Source organism: Oncorhynchus mykiss, chromosome 4 (assembly GCF_057628025.1).
Source record: "Oncorhynchus mykiss isolate SJ-2025 chromosome 4, ASM5762802v1, whole genome shotgun sequence".
NCBI classification, from domain to species: domain Eukaryota; kingdom Metazoa; phylum Chordata; class Actinopteri; order Salmoniformes; family Salmonidae; genus Oncorhynchus; species Oncorhynchus mykiss.
This window is the reverse complement of record NC_143025.1, coordinates 12,592,501-12,609,844: the sequence shown is the minus strand read 5'-3', so window position 1 is coordinate 12,609,844 and position 17,344 is coordinate 12,592,501. Positions and strand designations below refer to the sequence as shown.

General features: G+C 40.6%; 1 protein-coding gene across 2 annotated transcripts in view; it reads left to right on the top strand.

Moving 5' to 3' along the window:
* Positions 1 to 6,315: 6,315 nt before the first annotated feature.
* The window catches only part of LOC110521305 (tyrosine-protein phosphatase non-receptor type 5), a 33,146-nt gene continuing 22,117 nt past the window's right edge, over positions 6,316 to 17,344 (top strand). Inside the window, exons 1-2 of one of the 2 annotated variants that reach the window (XM_036969000.2) lie at positions 6,316 to 6,615; positions 14,848 to 14,950. The gene's annotated coding sequence lies outside the window, so the exon portion shown is untranslated. The remainder of the gene's footprint in view (positions 6,616 to 14,847; positions 14,951 to 17,344) is intronic. The other variant, XM_036969002.2, reaches the window with a different exon arrangement.

Below are 17,344 nucleotides of genomic sequence, written 5' to 3'. Positions count from 1 at the left end.
ACTTATTCAAAACTGTCCATGACTGGCTGCAAAAATACCTACCCTCGTATAATTCATTTTCAAAGACACAAGTAGTCATATGAGCTTTCAAATATGTGATTACACTGGCAAAACTGGAAAGAAGTGGAATACTAAAATAAGTAGTGTTCTTGCTGGAAAGCACAGTAGTTACCCTATATTTTATCCCATTGTTAAGAATAATAATTGTTCCACTGATCAGACTATTAAGTAAATACAGTGTCTTGCAAAAGTATTCATCCCCCTTGGTGTTTCTTCTATTTTGTTGCATTACAACCTGTAATTTAAATAGATTTTTATTTGGATTTCATGTAATGGACATACACATAATAGTCCAAATTGGTAAAGTGAAATGAAAATAAATAATTGTTTTTAAAAAAAAGGGGAAAAAAGGAAAAGTGATGCATGCATATCTATTCACCCCCTTTGCTATGAAGCCCCTAAATAAGATCTGGTGCAACCAATTACCTTCAGAAGTCACATAATTAGTTAAATAAAGTCCACCCGTGTGCAATCAAAAAGTGTAACATGTTCTGTCACAAGATCTCAGTATATATACACTTGTTCTGAAAGGCCCCAGAGTCTGCAACACCGCTAAGCAAGGGGCACCACCAAGCAAGCGGCACCATGAAGACCAAGGAGCTCTCCAAGCAGGTCAGGGACAAAGTTGTGGAGAAGTACAGATCAGGGTTGGGTTGGAAACATTTTTAGAAACTTTGAACGTCCCACGGAGCACCATTGAATCCATTATTAAAAAAATGGAAAGAATATGGCACCACGCCAAACCTGCGAAGAGAGGGCCGCCCACCAAGATTCACAGACCAGGCAAGGAGGGCATTAATCAGAGAGGCAGCAAAGAGACCAAAGATAAACCTGAAGGAGCTGCAATGCTCCACAGCGGACATTGGAGTATCTGTCCATAGGACCACTTTAAGCCATGCACTCCACAGAGCTGGGCTTTACGGAAGAGTGGCCAGAAAAAAGCCATTGCTTAAAGAAATAAATAAGCAAACACGTTTGGTGTTCGCCAAAAGGCATGTAGGAGACTCACCAAACATATGGAAGAAGGTACTCTGGTCAAATGAGACTAAAATTGAGCTTTTTGGCCATCAAGGAAACCGCTATGTCTGGCGCAAACCCAACACCTCTCATCACCCCGAGAACACCATCCCCACAGTGAAGCATGGTGAAGGCAGCATCATGCCGTGGGGATGTTTCTAATCGGCAGGGAATGGGAAACTAGTCAGAATTGAAGGAATGATGGATGGTGCTTAATACAGGGATATTGTTGAGGGAAACCTGTTTCAGTCTTCCAAAGATTTGAGACTGGGACGGAGGTTCACCTTCCAGCAGGACAATGTCCCTAAGCATACTGCTAAAGTAACACTCAAGTGGTTTAAGGGGAAACATTTAAATGTCTTGGAATGGCCTAGGCAAAGCCCTGACCTCAATCCAATTGAGAATTTGTGGTATGACTTAAAGATTGCTGTACACCAGCTGAACCCATCCAACTTGAAGGAGCTGGAGCAGTTTGCCTTTAAGAATGGGCAATATCCCAGTGGCTAGATGTGCCAAGCTTATGGAGCCATACCCCAAGAGACTTGCAGCTGTAATTGCTGCAAAAGGTGGATCTACAAAGTATTGACTTTGGTGTGGTGTGAATAGTTATGCATGCTCGAGTGTTCTGTTTTTTTGTCTTATTTCTTATTTTTTCACAATAAAAAATATTTTGCATCTTCAAAGTGACATGTTGTGTAAATGAAATGATACAAACCCCTGCAAAAAATCTATTTTTATTCCAGGTTGTAAGGCAACAAAATAGGAAAAATGCTACGGGGGTGAATACTTTCGCAAGCCACTGTAGCTCCGCATTAACATGATTGGTTGACGGTAGGTGGGGGGCGGAAGGTCCTTTATAAACACAAACTCACTTCCTTGAGAACTTCCTTCACAACAGCTCTGCTCCGCAAATTGCAAGAAGTATGAATGCTCTGACATCTGCAGAGGCCGCATCGCAGTAAATGGTGTACGGCCACTGCAGACATCAGATTGACCATGCAGAGCCTTTAAATTCCAATCACCAAATGAGGGGACTAATGCAAGTGTGGATAAAAGAGACTTTATTACATGATGTCAAAAGGCAGCATTCTGCAATACGGGCGGGAGTAACAGCATCCTCCTTTTGTTGACAACATTGCACATAAAACAGCGTAACCATGCTGCATTTTTTTAGTTTTATCAACTCTCTACATTCCGCTCCACTCTCCTAATCTTGAGGGGTGTTTCTTTAAAACGTGCATCCAATCCCCTTGATCCCTTACATAACTAGACCAATCATATGCTTCAATGTTCCGGGATTCACAGTGCTGTGATAAGACAGGACAATGACAGAGGTTCCGCTCGTGATGTTAAATTGCAGGAGCAGATGCTACGATTTCAAAGCGATTTGGAGCACAGCTGAAACATTAACACACTGACTGTACAATGGACTGATTAGACAAATAAATGCAGTACTTTTCAATGCGTTCATATAAGAGGTGTGGCATGTGAGCGTGAGAAGATGGTCAAATGCGTGTGTCTGATCTCGGCCAATTCGTGCGAGTTGGCAGCTCTGTTTATGTTTTATTGATTTCCAATAGTCCTTTGATTGGGTAAATAGGGATTTTCTTGTTTTCAAACTTATAAATGTCGGCGTGCATGGTAAATGGATGTTAAATGCTCTGTATAGAACTCCAGTCTCCTGTGGACCAGTAAATGAGTTGGAGAATGGATGGTTTCCTATATAGAGCTCCATTCTCCTGTGGACCAGTAAATGAGTTGGAGAATGGATGGTTTCCTATATAGAACTCCAGTCTCCTGTGGACCAGTAAATGAGTTGGAGAATGGATGGTTTCCTATATAGAGCTCCAGTCTCCTGTGGACCAGTAAATGAGTTGGAGACTGGATGGTTTCCTATATAGAGCTCCAGTCTCCTGTGGACCAGTAGATGAGTTGGAGACTGAAAGGTTTCCTATATAGAACTCCAGTCTCCTGTGGACCAGTAGATGAGTTGGAGACTGGATGGTTTCCTATATAGAGCTCCAGTCTCCTGTGGACCAGTAAAGGAGTTGGAGACTGGATGGTTTCCTATATAGAGCTCCAGTCTCCTGTGGACCAGTAAATGAGTTGGAGACTGGATGGTTTCCTATATAGAACTCCAGTCTCCTGTGGACCAGTAAATGAGTTGGAGACTGAAAGGTTTCCTATATAGAGCTCCAGTCTCCTGTGGACCAGTAAATGAGTTGGAGACTGGATGGTTTCCTATATAGAGCTCCAGTCTCCTGTGGACCAGTAGATGAGTTGGAGACTGGATGGTCTCCTATATAGAGCTCCAGTCTCTTGTGGACCAGTAAATGAGTTGGAGACTGGATGGTTTCCTATATAGAGCTCCAGTCTCCTGTGGACCAGTAGATGAGTTGGAGACTGAAAGGTTTCCTATATAGAGCTCCAGTCTCCTGTGGACCCGTAGATGAGTTGGAGACTGGATGGTTTCCTATATAGAGCTCCAGTCTCCTGTGGACCAGAAAATGAGTTGGAGACTGAAAGGTTTCCTATATAGAACTCCAGTCTCCTGTGGACCAGTAGATGAGTTGGAGACTGGATGGTTTCCTATATAGAGCTCCAGTCTCCTGTGGACCAGTAAATGAGTTGGAGACTGGATGGTTTCCTATATAGAGCTCCAGTCTCCTGTGGACCAGTAGATGAGTTGGAGACTGAAAGGTTTCCTATATAGAACTCCAGTCTCCTGTGGACCAGTAAATGAGTTGGAGACTGGATGGTTTCCTATATAGAGCTCCAGTCTCCTGTGGACCAGTAGATGAGTTGGAGACTGAAAGGTTTCCTATATAGAACTCCAGTCTCCTGTGGACCAGTAGATGAGTTGGAGACTGGATGGTTTCCTATATAGAGCTCCAGTCTCCTGTGGACCAGTAAAGGAGTTGGAGACTGGATGGTTTCCTATATAGAGCTCCAGTCTCCTGTGGACCAGTAAATGAGTTGGAGACTGGATGGTTTCCTATATAGAACTCCAGTCTCCTGTGGACCAGTAAATGAGTTGGAGACTGAAAGGTTTCCTATATAGAGCTCCAGTCTCCTGTGGACCAGTAAATGAGTTGGAGACTGGATGGTTTCCTATATAGAGCTCCAGTCTCCTGTGGACCAGTAGATGAGTTGGAGACTGGATGGTCTCCTATATAGAGCTCCAGTCTCTTGTGGACCAGTAAATGAGTTGGAGACTGGATGGTTTCCTATATAGAGCTCCAGTCTCCCGTGGACCAGTAGATGAGTTGGAGACTGAAAGGTTTCCTATATAGAGCTCCAGTCTCCTGTGGACCAGTAGATGAGTTGGAGACTGGATGGTTTCCTATATAGAGCTCCAGTCTCCTGTGGACCAGAAAATGAGTTGGAGACTGGATGGTTTCCTATATAGAACTCCAGTCTCCTGTGGACCAGTAGATGAGTTGGAGATTGGATGGTTTCCTATGTAGAACTCCAGTCTCATGTGGACCAGTAAATGAGTTGGAGACTGAAAGGTTTCCTATATAGAACTCCAGTCTCCTGTGGACCAGTAAATGAGTTGGAGACTGGATGGTTCCCTATATAGAGCTCCAGTCTCCTGTGGACCAGTAAATGAGTTGGAGACTGGATGGTTTCCTATATAGAGCTCCAGTCTCCTGTGGACCAGTAGATGAGTTGGAGGCCGGATGGTTTCCCCACTCTGTTTGGAGTCAAACAAGGAGATGTGCTTTCCCCAACTTTCTTTTCTGTTTTTGTAAATTACTTGGCACAGCAAATCAAGCATGCAAACCTTAAATGAGATTGTTAAATGAGATTGCACAATTTTGGGGAGACTATTGTACGCAGATGATATTGTCCTCCTTTCAGAGAGTGAGTTTGATTTGCGATGTATGCTGAACACTGTCAATCTCTGGTGTACCAAATGGAGATGAATGATTAACCAATATAAAAACCAAGATAATGCACATCAGACAAATGGGTACAGTAAGAAGTATTCATTACTTCTCTTTTGGAGCAATGCCCCTAAAGTACACTAGTTCATACTAATACCTTGGATTCCTTTTTGATGAATGTATGACCTTTCCATGTTTACAATTTTCTAATGAAATTCATTGTGGAGAGTTCATTTATATATTTTGTGATATGAATACCAAGTATGTCTACTTCACCATCAGCCCATTTTATAGGTAAACTGCAGGATAGTATTTTTGAAATATACAATACGTAATATTGTACATTTATCATAGGTTTTAGTCCCGAGAGTCCATAAACGTTATCTAGATCTTCAATGAGACATTGCAGGTATCTAGCTTGTGGACTTAATATAAAACTTGAGTCATCGGCATACATGGACACCTTTGTTTTTAAGCCTTGGATTTCTAGTCTTCTAATGTTATTTGATCTGATTTGAATAGCTAGCACTTTGATGGCCGTAACGAATATATATGGTAACAGCGAACACCCTTGTTTAACTCCTCTTGACAATTCAAAACTGAGAAGTAGCTGCTATTTACTATTTTACACCTGTGGTGTAAACATACATTACTTTGACCCATTTTATAAGAGAATCACCAAAATTGAAAAAATCCAGGCATTTATAAATAAAATCCGGTCTTACTTTATCAAAGTCCTTTTCAAAATCCGCTATAAATACCAGGCCTGGCTTCTTAGATATTTAATTATGTTTTATTATTTCTAGTAGTTGTTGTCTATTATCTCCAATGCATCATCCATGTAAAAAAAACCTGTCTGATTAGGATGAACAATACCTAGTAAAGCCTTTCTAATCCTGAGTGCTATGCATTTCGCTAGTATTTTTTCATCACATCACTGAAGTGTAAGAGGCCTCCAGTTTTTGGATCTTTATATTTGCAATCTGGGTCTTGATTAAATAATATTTTTGTTTTGTTGTCTTAATAGTTTTTCACTGTCATATGAACGTCTGTTTATGTATACTGTATATATAAACATGTGTATTTTATTTTGCTACAGCAAATACATCCTGAAGATGCATGACAATATAACAATAAAGTAAATCAATCTTTATTTTTTATTTTTTATTTTTGTTGGGTTGGGAGATTGATCAGGCGTGTCACCAGTTGCCCATCCCTGACATAAAGGGAAGCAATGGTTGATGATACAGTAGAGGCTGACTAGAGGGAGGAAGAAAGAGATGATGAGCAATAGAGAGAGAGAGAGAGAGAGAGAGAGAGAGAGAGAGAGAGGTGGGTGGCAATACCTAAAGCTTGGAAGGAGAAGAGGGGACAATGGGGGTGCACACTGCTCAGTGATTTGTTATGATTCCTCCCTCCTCCCCCTCCCTACTCTCTCTCTCACTCTCTCTCTCTCTCTCTCTCTCCATCCCTCTCCCTCATTCTAGCTCTGTTGCCAAGGCTACCGTACAGCCTCTTGCTGCATATACCTAGACGAGGCTGTCGCCTGTGGAGCTGTGGGATAACAGCGGTCTCTTCAGATTGCTGTGTGTCGAAGGGTTGATCTGAGAGGGTGGAATGATAGTGCTGTGAAGAGAAGCACACCCAGGTAAGAAAGCTCTGCCAGACTAGACCATACGACTGGGTGATGACTGCCTAGTGCTGCCACTACTCCCTTATACCTTCTCTCTCTCTCTCTCTCTCTCTCTCTCTCTCTCTCTCGATCTCTCTCTACACCTTTCGTCCTCTCTCTCTCGCTCTCTCTCGCTCTCTCTCTCTCGATCTCTCGATCTCTCTCTACACCTTTCGTCCTCTCTCTCGCTCTCTCTCTCTCTAAACCTTTCGTCCTCTCTCTCTCTCTCTCGATCTCTCTCTACACCTTTCCCCTCTCTCTCTCTCTACACCTTTCCTCTCTCTCTCTCTCTCTCTCTCTCTCTCTCTCTCTCTCGCTACACCTTTCCTCCCCTCTCTCTCACTCTACACCTTTCCTTCTCTCTACACGACAACATGGAGTGAATATTAATGTTTACAGCTCTTTGCTGCTGCGCTGCTGATCCTAAAAAGTAGGGAGAGAGCTGTATTGTGTGTGTGTGTGTGTGTGTGTGTGTGTGTGTGTGTGTGTGTGTGTGTGTGTGTGTGTGTGTAGTGCATGTTTTGTTTGTTTATGTGTGTGTGTTTTCTCCCTCAATACTTAATGCTTTGCTGCCCACTATTATAAATATTGATAAATATTTAATCTAATACTGTTATCATTGGGAAGTCTAGTGTGTTTGTCCCAGTAAGTATATTGTTTGTGTATGTATGTACTGTTTATACGTGGAGAACGATGCAACAGCTCCCATCCCTGTGGGATTCTTTACGGATCCTCTCATACAGCTCTCTCTGTGCAGTTTGATCTCTCTGGCTCACCGTAGTGTTGTACGTGACATGAATGGTGTCTCAGTATGAACAATTACCATAGAAGACATATAATCTGTATCTACTTTGTCATATTTTGATGTAATGTTGATTGACAACGCGAGAGACTGTTAATAAGGGTGCTTTCATTTCTGAGATGGTGAAGGATGTTTACTAACAAACCTTCCTTGGGGGAATTCATTTCATGGTTATTTATTGATGCATATTTTAATGTTGTTAAAAGGAATCCAGTGTGTGTGTGCGTGTGTGTGTGAGTGGCTGTGTGTGTCTGTGTGTGTGCTTGCGTGCTCTCGTGCATGTGCGTGCGTGTGTGTGAGTGAGTGATCGATCTAAGCTGCTGAGGAAGGCAGGTCTCTGTCTCTCATGTGACCATGGCTCCTGTTACCGTGCCATCATCACTTTCAGTAAGAGCTTCTTCCTCCTGCCTGCCGAGTGTATTATAACAACACCTCTCAATAACTTCCTACATCTAACAACCTCACCCATTAATACAACACCTCTCAATACCTTCCTACCTCTAACAACCTCACCCATTAATACAACACCTCTCAATACCTTCCTACCTCTAACGACCTCACCCATTAATACAACACCTCTCAATACCTTCCTACCTCTAACGACCTCACCCATTAATACAAAACCTCTCAATACCTTCCTACCTCTAACAACATCACCCATTAATACAACACCTCTCAATACCTTCCTACCTTATACTCCTCACCCATTAATACAACACCTCTCAATACCTTCCTACCTCTAACAACCTCACCCATTAATACAACACCTCTCAACACCTTCCTACCTCTAACAACCTCACCCATTAATACAACACCTCTCAACACCTTCCTACCTCTAACAACCTCACCCATTAATACAACACCTCTCAACACCTTCCTACCTCTAACAACCTCACCCATTAATACAACACCTCTCAACACCTTCCTACCTCTACCTCTAACTTCCTCACTACTGTCTCATCTGGAAGAAAACAACACCTTAATCATAGACATACTGCATCACTGTGTTGTGTAATAGGCAGTTCCCTTCTTTCCTTTTCTATTCTATTTTTTTTTATTCCTCTCAAATGTAGTTTTCTTCCCTTGCATGCCATCTGCTGCTTTCTTTGGTTCAGATGTTGGCACTTCCGCCCCCAGAAGTAAATTGAGTTAACTAGCTAGTGCAAACAAGATTTGATGATTATCCTTCTCCTAAACTCAATTGTACCTTTAATTCTTACCTTTCATGCCATAGTCCCTTTTGGAAATAACAGGTGCAAACCTTTCCCAAGTATGATAGACTTAGTTCATCGGGCTCCTGGATGGCCCCTGGATTGCTCCTGGTTGGCCCCTAGATGCCTCCTGGATGCCTCCTGGATGGCTCCTGATGGCCCCTGGATGGCTTCTGGGTGGCTCCTAGATGGCCCCTGATGGCTCCTGGATGGCCCATGGTCCTGTATTCACAAAGCGTTTCATGCCTGAGTCAGAATAGGTACAACAGGAGCCATACTGTGCTGGTGTGGATATTTATTTTCACATCTTTCCAGAAGGTTCCAGCAACTGTGGTTGATGCGTAACCAGGCCAGCATGGTACAGCTAGGCTCTGCTCAGTTTGGCTCGGCTCGGTTTCGCCCTGTAGTGAATCAGATTAGAGATGCTGATCCAGCATCAGGTCCCCCCTCTCCATATAAAACTATTAATTATGATCTAACAGGGTAAACTGATCCTAGCAAACACTGAGATTCTCTTCTGGGACAGGGACTGTGTGAAGTCTTATACGGTGACATGTCTTTTGTCTATTATGTGAGTGACTCAGAGGGAGCTGGCTTTGATATCTGCCTCTTTTGTCTATTACGTGAGTGACTCAGAGGGAGCTGGCTTTGATATCTGCCTATTTTGTCTATTATGTGAGTGACTCAGAGGGAGCTGGCTTTGATATCTGCCTCTTTTGTCTATTATCTGAGTGACTCAGAGGGAGCTGGCTTTGATATCTGCCTCTTTTGTCACATAATCAGACTTTATTAGGTGTTTTGTATTGGGTGACAAACAAAGAACAAGAACCCAATAACAGCACCCAATATAAAATGTGATTTTTATCAACATAAAAAACACATTATTCATGAACAATCTTTGCGGAGGTCATTTTGAAACCATCTGAATTGTGGTCATAGTAAGCGTAGCCTTGATGGCTATAGTGTTCCACTGGGCTGGGCTCCCACTCACACTAATTATCCCCACTAGAAATTGTTTGTTTGTTTCAGTGTTTTCTGGCTCAGAATGCATTAACACTATGGGTGATTAACTGTTTCTCGATCCATTAACCTGGTATATTGTAAAACACGGCCTGCTGTCCTCTGTTATTGTTGGTCTATTTTCTAAAAACATCTTATGATCAAGTTGGCCATTGCCACTCACATTAAAAATGTTTAAAATATGACTGGAACAGTTTTCCTCCAAAATATGAGTTTTATCTGGAATAAATAGTAATAAATGCTCAGTCTTAAAATAGGCATAGTTAAAATAGCTAAAACCAAGGATAAAAGTGAATAGGTGGTATAACATTTGCAAACACTGATATACATGTGGCTCTCCCACACCTTTATCCACCACATAATCAGCAAGCCAAAGTGGTAGGAGGGCTGTCAATTAAAACCAATAATAACAAATGCCTGTCCAAAAACATATGAAACACAAAATACAAAGTTAAATAGACTGTTTGGCTTGAAACGGTAGGAAAGATATCAACTACGGCTTGAATATGAAAAATGAAATAGTTGGTACCTGGTATACTACAGAATATCAACAAACATTCACAAATACATTTAAACATAGGGAAATGTCTTTGTGTTTGAGAGGTAATGCTCTCATCCATATAGATCTCATTCCAGAATTGAGATTTTTTTTAATAAATGAAAAAATTAAAAAAGCCACCTGGATAATCTGAGGTACCTACTGCGTACTAAAACCAAAGAAGAAGAACTTGTCCCCCTATCGGCATGAATCAAAACAACACAACATAGCCCTGTAGAGTAGACAGCTGCTTGTACTCGTACTGGGGTGTAGACTTCTGATGTTAGCCTATGTCTTTGTCGAATAGAGCAACAAGTCCCATTTTGAAAACATTTTTGAAAACAGCAACCATTAGGACACCAGGCTGTACTGAGGCTCTTGTGCTTAGTGCTGTATATGTTCTGACAAACACAATGGATGTACTGCAGCCTAGACCTGAGAGGAGTGACAGAGAGTGTGCTGCCTACAGGACCTACAGAGGAGGCCTGCACGAATACATTGCCATTACATATAGAATGTGTACATACAGAATGTGAACATATAGAATGTGTAGATGTAGGATGTGTACATATAGAATGTGCACATATACAATATGTACATATAGAATGTGAACATATAGAATGTGAGCATATAGAATGTGTAGGTACAGAATGTGTAAATGTAGAATGTGTAGATGTAGAATGTGTACATATAGAATGTGAACATATAGCTTATGTACATATAGCATGTGAACATATAGGATGTGTAAATAAAGAATGTGTACATATAGAGTTTGAACATATAGAATGTGTACAAATAGAATGTGAACATATAGAATGTGTACATATAGAATGTGTACATATAGAATGTGAACATATAGAATTTGTGGAAGTTGAATGTGTACATATAGAATGTGTACATATAGAGTTCGAACATATAGAATGTGCACATATAGAATGTGAACATATAGAATGTGTACATATAGAATGTGTACATATAGAATGTGAACATATAGAATGTGTACATATAGAATGCTTAGATGTAGAATGTGTAGATGTATAATGTGTGCATATAGAATGTGAACATTTAGAATGTGTACATATAGAATGTGAACATATAGAATTTGTGGATGTAGAATGTGTACATATAGAATGTGTATATATAGAGTTCGAACATATAGAATGTGTACATATAGAATGTGAACATATAGAATGTGTACATATAGAATGTGTACATATAGAATGTGAACATATAGAATGTGTACATATAGAATGCTTAGATGTAGAATGTGTGGATGTATAATGTGTGCATATAGAATGTGAAACATATAGAATGTGTACATATAGAATGTGAATGTATAGTGTGTAGGTATATAATGTGTGCATATAGAATGTGAAAATGTAGAATGTGTACATGTAGAATGTAAACATATAGAATATGCACATATAGAATGTGTAGGTATGTAATATGTACATATAGAATGTGAATGTATAGAATGTGTAGGTATATAATGTGAACATATGGAATGTGTACATATAGAATGTGTACATATAGAATGTGAATGTATAGAATGTGTAGGTATATAATATGTACATATAGAATGTGAATGTATAGAATGTGTAGGTATTGAATATGTACATATAGAATGTGTACATATAAAATGTGTAGATATAGAATGCATAGATATATAATGTGACAATACATCATGTGTAGATATAGAATGTGTGCATAAATAATGTGAACATATAGAATGTGTAGATATAGAATGTGTAGTTATAGAATGTTTGCATATAGAATGTGAACATATAGAATGTGTAGATATAGAATGTGTAGGTATAGAATGTGTGCATATAGAATGTGAACATATAGAATGTGTAGATATAGAATGTGTGCATATAGAATGTGTAGATATAGAATATGCAGATATAGAATGTGTACATATAGAATGTGAACATATAGAATGTGTTGATATAGAATGTGTAGATATAGAATGCTTCCATTTTGAAGGTGTATGTATAGAATGTGTGGGTATAGAATGTGTAGATATAGAATGTGTACATATAGAGTGTGTAGATATAGAATGTGTGCATATAGAATGTGAACATATAGAATGTGTAGTTATAGAATGTGAACATATAGAATGTGTAGATTTAGAATGTGTGAATATAGAATGTGAACATGTAGAATGTGTAGATATAGAATGTGTACATATAGAATGTGTTGATATAGAAAGTGTAGATATAGAATCAAATCAAATCAAATCAAATTTATTTATATAGCCCTTCGTACATCAGCTGATATCTCAAAGTTCTGTACAGAAACCCAGCCTAAAACCCCAAACAGCAAGCAATGCAGGTGTAGAAGCACGGTGGCTAGGAATGTGTGCATATAGAAGGTGCACACATAGAATGTGTAGGTATAGAATGTGTGCATAAAGAATGTATCCATACTTCATAGAATGTATACATATCATTGTCTCAGCGGTATACTGTACACCTCGCTCTGATACGTGTGTGCGTTTGTTTGTGCGTGATATGCTCATCGTTACCATGGTAACTGAAATGCAAGCTTTACAGCATAAGTGCTTTAAGCAACCTTCACACAAAATAGTGCTGCTCGCCTCCTATTTATCCTTTCATCCATAAATCCATCAATCTATAAACCATCCATAAATCCATCAATCCATAAATCCATCCACTCATCTGTCCATCCACTCAGCCATACATACAATGAGATGAAGGACCTCAGTGAACTTAAACCATCGCTTTTGATACAAAACACTCTCAATGCTGCAGCCTGTTTGAGGAGAGTGTGTGTGTGTTGCCATGGCTACTAGCCAGCCTGACTGGCGTCATCACTTCAAACCCACCTTTGCAGCGAGCAGAGAGAGAAAAATACTCAAAGCAGCACCCCTCTGTTGAACATCCGCTCACTCGCACACACACACACACACACACACACACACACACACACACACACACACACACACACACACACACACATACACACACACACACACACACACACACACACACACACACACACACACACACTATGTGTGGTCTCATATTCTGCTGAGGTCACCCATTCCAGTAAAGAAGGAGAGGAAATAAAGAGAGGGGAAAAAAGAGAGGGAGAAAGAAAGAGGAGGAGAGAGAAAGAGGAGGAGAGAGAAAGAGGGGGGAGAGAAAGAGGAGGAGAGAGAAAGACATGGGAGAGAAAGAGGAGAGAGAAAGAGGAGGAGAGAGAAAGACATGGAAGAGAAAGAGGAGGAGAGAGAAAAAGGAGGAGAGAGAAAGACATGGGAGAGAAAGAGGAGGAGAGAGAAAGTGGAGGAGAGAAAGAGGAGGAGAAAGAAAGAGGAGGAGAGAGAAAGACATGGGAGAGAAAGAGGAGGAGAGATAAAGAGGAGGAGAGAGAAAGACATGGGAGAGAAAGAGGAGGAGAGAGAAAGAGGAGGTGAGAGAAAGAGGGGGGAGAGAGAAAGAGGAGGAGAAAGAAAGAGGAGGAGAGAGAAAGAGGAGGAGAGAGAAAGAGGAGGAGAGAGAAAGACATGGGAGAGAAAGAGGAGAGAGAAAGACATGGGAGAGAAAGAGGAGGAGAGATAAAGAGGAGGAGAGAGAAAGAGGGGGGAGAGAGAAAGAGGAGGAGAGAGAAAGAGGAGGAGAGAGAAAGAGGGGGCAGAGAGAAAGATGAGGAGAGAGAAAGATGAGGAGAGAGAAAGAGGAGGAGAGAGAAAGACATGGAAGAGAAAGAGGAGGAGAGAGGAAGACATGGGAGAGAAAGAGGAGGAGAGATAAAGAGGAGGAGAGAGAAAGAGGGGTGAGAGAGAAAGAGGAGGAGAGAGAAAGAGGAGGAGAGAGAAAGAGGAGGAGAGAGAAAGACATGGGAGAGAAAGAGGAGGAGAGAGAAAGACGTGGGAGAGAAAGAGGAGGAGAGAGAAAGAGGAGGAGAGAGAAAGAGGGGGAGAGAGAAAGACATGGGAGAGAAAGATGAGGAGAGAGAAAGACATGGGAGAGAAAGAGGAGGAGAGATAAAGAGGAGGAGAGAGAAAGAGGGGGGAGAGAGCGAGGGGGGAGAGAAAGAGGGGGGGGGAAGAAGGAAGGGGGAGAGAGCGGGGGGGGGAACGAGGGAGGGAGAGAGACAGACAGAGGCAAAGAGACAGTGTGGTAGAGATGGAAAGAGAGACAGCGAAACTGATGCTTGTGTAGCCGGCAGATTGGACTGGGTCGGTCTGACTGTTTGACTGTGCCTGATGTCATTTAAATGTTTTTGTCTGATTGACTGATTGAATGACTGACTGACTGGGTCCGTTTCTGGTTGGTGTGGATTTCCAGAGAGAGAGAAATAAAGAGAGAGAGAGAGAGAGAGATGGAGGAGGGGGGGAGGTTAGCTGAGAGGGAGATTGATTGATAGTTTACTTGTTTACCTTCGAACTCCATCCTCCTCTCATCACATCCCAGTTGGGGACTGGTGAGAATACTCTGGTATATCACTGGACTACACTGGATTACTGATTTCTTCAGAAGGACCACTTTATTTCACTGCTTTATTTGAATGGTTATTTGATTGGATTCATTCACAGCTTATCTGAGTTTAAAAACTAATTTTCTTCAGGACTGATTTTATAATTCTGTTATTCTTCTTCTCTTTTCCAGGACGGATTCTATCACACAACATGGCCGACAACTGGTGGTTGCCACGGGATACATGATTTGACCTGATCATGTGATCTGACTTCTTCCAGTAGACCTTTCATAGGTAAGTCACCTGACCTTCTCAGACTTCCTCATTGGCTAGATGAGCAGTGTGATTATTCAATTAAACAGCTGAAAGGAAAGATTCCACTAATTACCACAGCCACAAAGACAGACTTGTCAATTATCTTTGAAATGTATGAAAACAGCAGGGTAGCCTAGTGGTTAGAGAGTTGGACTAGTAACCGGAAGGTTGCAAGTTCAAACCCCTGTGCTGACAAGGTACAAATCTGTCATTCTGCCCCTGAACAGGCAGTTAACCCACTGTTGGCTGTCATTGAAAATAAGAATGTGCTTATTTTAATGTTAGGTATGTGGTTAAGGTTAGGGTTAAGGTTCTATTTATAATCTGATTTTAAGAAGATAAATTGTAGAAATAGGTGGTGCTTATACCTTTGTGGCTGTGGTAGCTAGTGACGACCGAAAAGTCAAGGATGTCCAGCTGTAAAGAGAATGTATTATTATTATTTTTTATTTTTTGTATTATTTCTCCTTTATTTATCTAGGTAGGCCAGTTGAGAACATCTTTATTTATCTAGGTAGGCCAGTTGAGAACATCTTTATTTATCCAGGTAGGCTAGTTGAGAACATCTTTATTTATCCAGGTAGGCTAGTTGAGAACATCTTTATTTATCCAGGTAGGCTAGTTGAGAACATCTTTATTTATCCAGGTAGGCCAGTTGAGAACATCTTTATTTATCCAGGTAGGCCAGTTGAGAACATCTTTATTTATCCAGGTAGGCTAGTTGAGAACATCTTTATTTATCCAGGTAGGCTAGTTGAGAACATCTTTATTTATCCAGGTAGGCCAGTTGAGAACATCTTTATTTATCCAGGTAGGCTAGTTGAGAACATCTTTATTTATCCAGGTAGGCTAGTTGAGAACATCTTTATTTATCCAGGTAGGCTAGTTGAGAACATCTTTATTTATCCAGGTAGGCTAGTTGAGAACATCTTTATTTATCCAGGTAGGCCAGTTGAGAACATCTTTATTTATCCAGGTAGGCTAGTTGAGAACATCTTTATTTATCCAGGTAGGCCAGTTGAGAACATCTTTATTTATCCAGGTAGGCTAGTTGAGAACATCTTTATTTATCCAGGTAGGCTAGTTGAGAACATCTTTATTTATCCAGGTAGGCCAGTTGAGAACATCTTTATTTATCCAGGTAGGCTAGTTGAGAACATCTTTATTTATCCAGGTAGGCTAGTTGAGAACACCTTTATTTATCCAGGTAGGCCAGTTGAGAACACCTTTATTTATCCAGGTAGGCTAGTTGAGAACATCTTTATTTATCCAGGTAGGCTGGTTGAGAACATCTTTATTTATCCAGGTAGGCTAGTTGAGAACATCTTTATTTATCCAGGTAGGCTAGTTGAGAACATCTTTATTTATCCAGGTAGGCTAGTTGAGAACATCTTTATTTATCCAGGTAGGCCAGTTGAGAACATCTTTATTTATCCAGGTAGGCCAGTTGAGAACATCTTTATTTATCCAGGTAGGCTAGTTGAGAACATCTTTATTTATCCAGGTAGGCCAGTTGAGAACATCTTTATTTATCCAGGTAGGCTAGTTGAGAACATCTTTATTTATCCAGGTAGGCTAGTTGAGAACATCTTTATTTATCCAGGTAGGCTAGTTGAGAACATCTTTATTTATCCAGGTAGGCCAGTTGAGAACATCTTTATTTATCCAGGTAGGCCAGTTGAGAACATCTTTATTTATCCAGGTAGGCCAGTTGAGAACATCTTTATTTAACCAGGTAGGCCAGTTGAGAACACCTTTATTTAACCAGGTAGGCCAGTTGAGAACACCTTTATTTAATCAGGTAGGCCAGTTGAGAACAAGTTCTCATTTACAACTGCGACCTGGTCAAGATAAAGCACAGCAGTGTGACACAAACAACAACACAGAGTTAAACATGGAATAAACAAACATACAGTCTGTAACAACATAGAAAATATACATATATATATACAGTGTGAATGAGGTAATATTAGGGAGGTAAGACAATATATAGGCCGTAGTGGCGAAGTAATTACAATTTAGCAATTAAACACTGGAGTGATAGATGTGCAGAAGATGAATGTGCAAGTAGAGATACTGGGGTGCAAAGGAGCAACAACAACAAAAAATGACAATATATTATAATAACAGAATGGGTGAATTAGTGTCTACAAGCATCAGAAGTGATATAGGATAGAACTGCAAGTCTACCTGGATTGTGACATTAACAAGCCTGGTTAACTGTAATGTACTAGTTGCCTGTACATTTTGTGAGAAAATGTTAGATTCGATGAGGAATCTGTTTTGAATATGAGAACAGGCTGTGCCACACTCTGAGAGAGTTATATGTAATGTGTAATTTTATTGTACCATAGACCTCCAGTTAGAGGACTG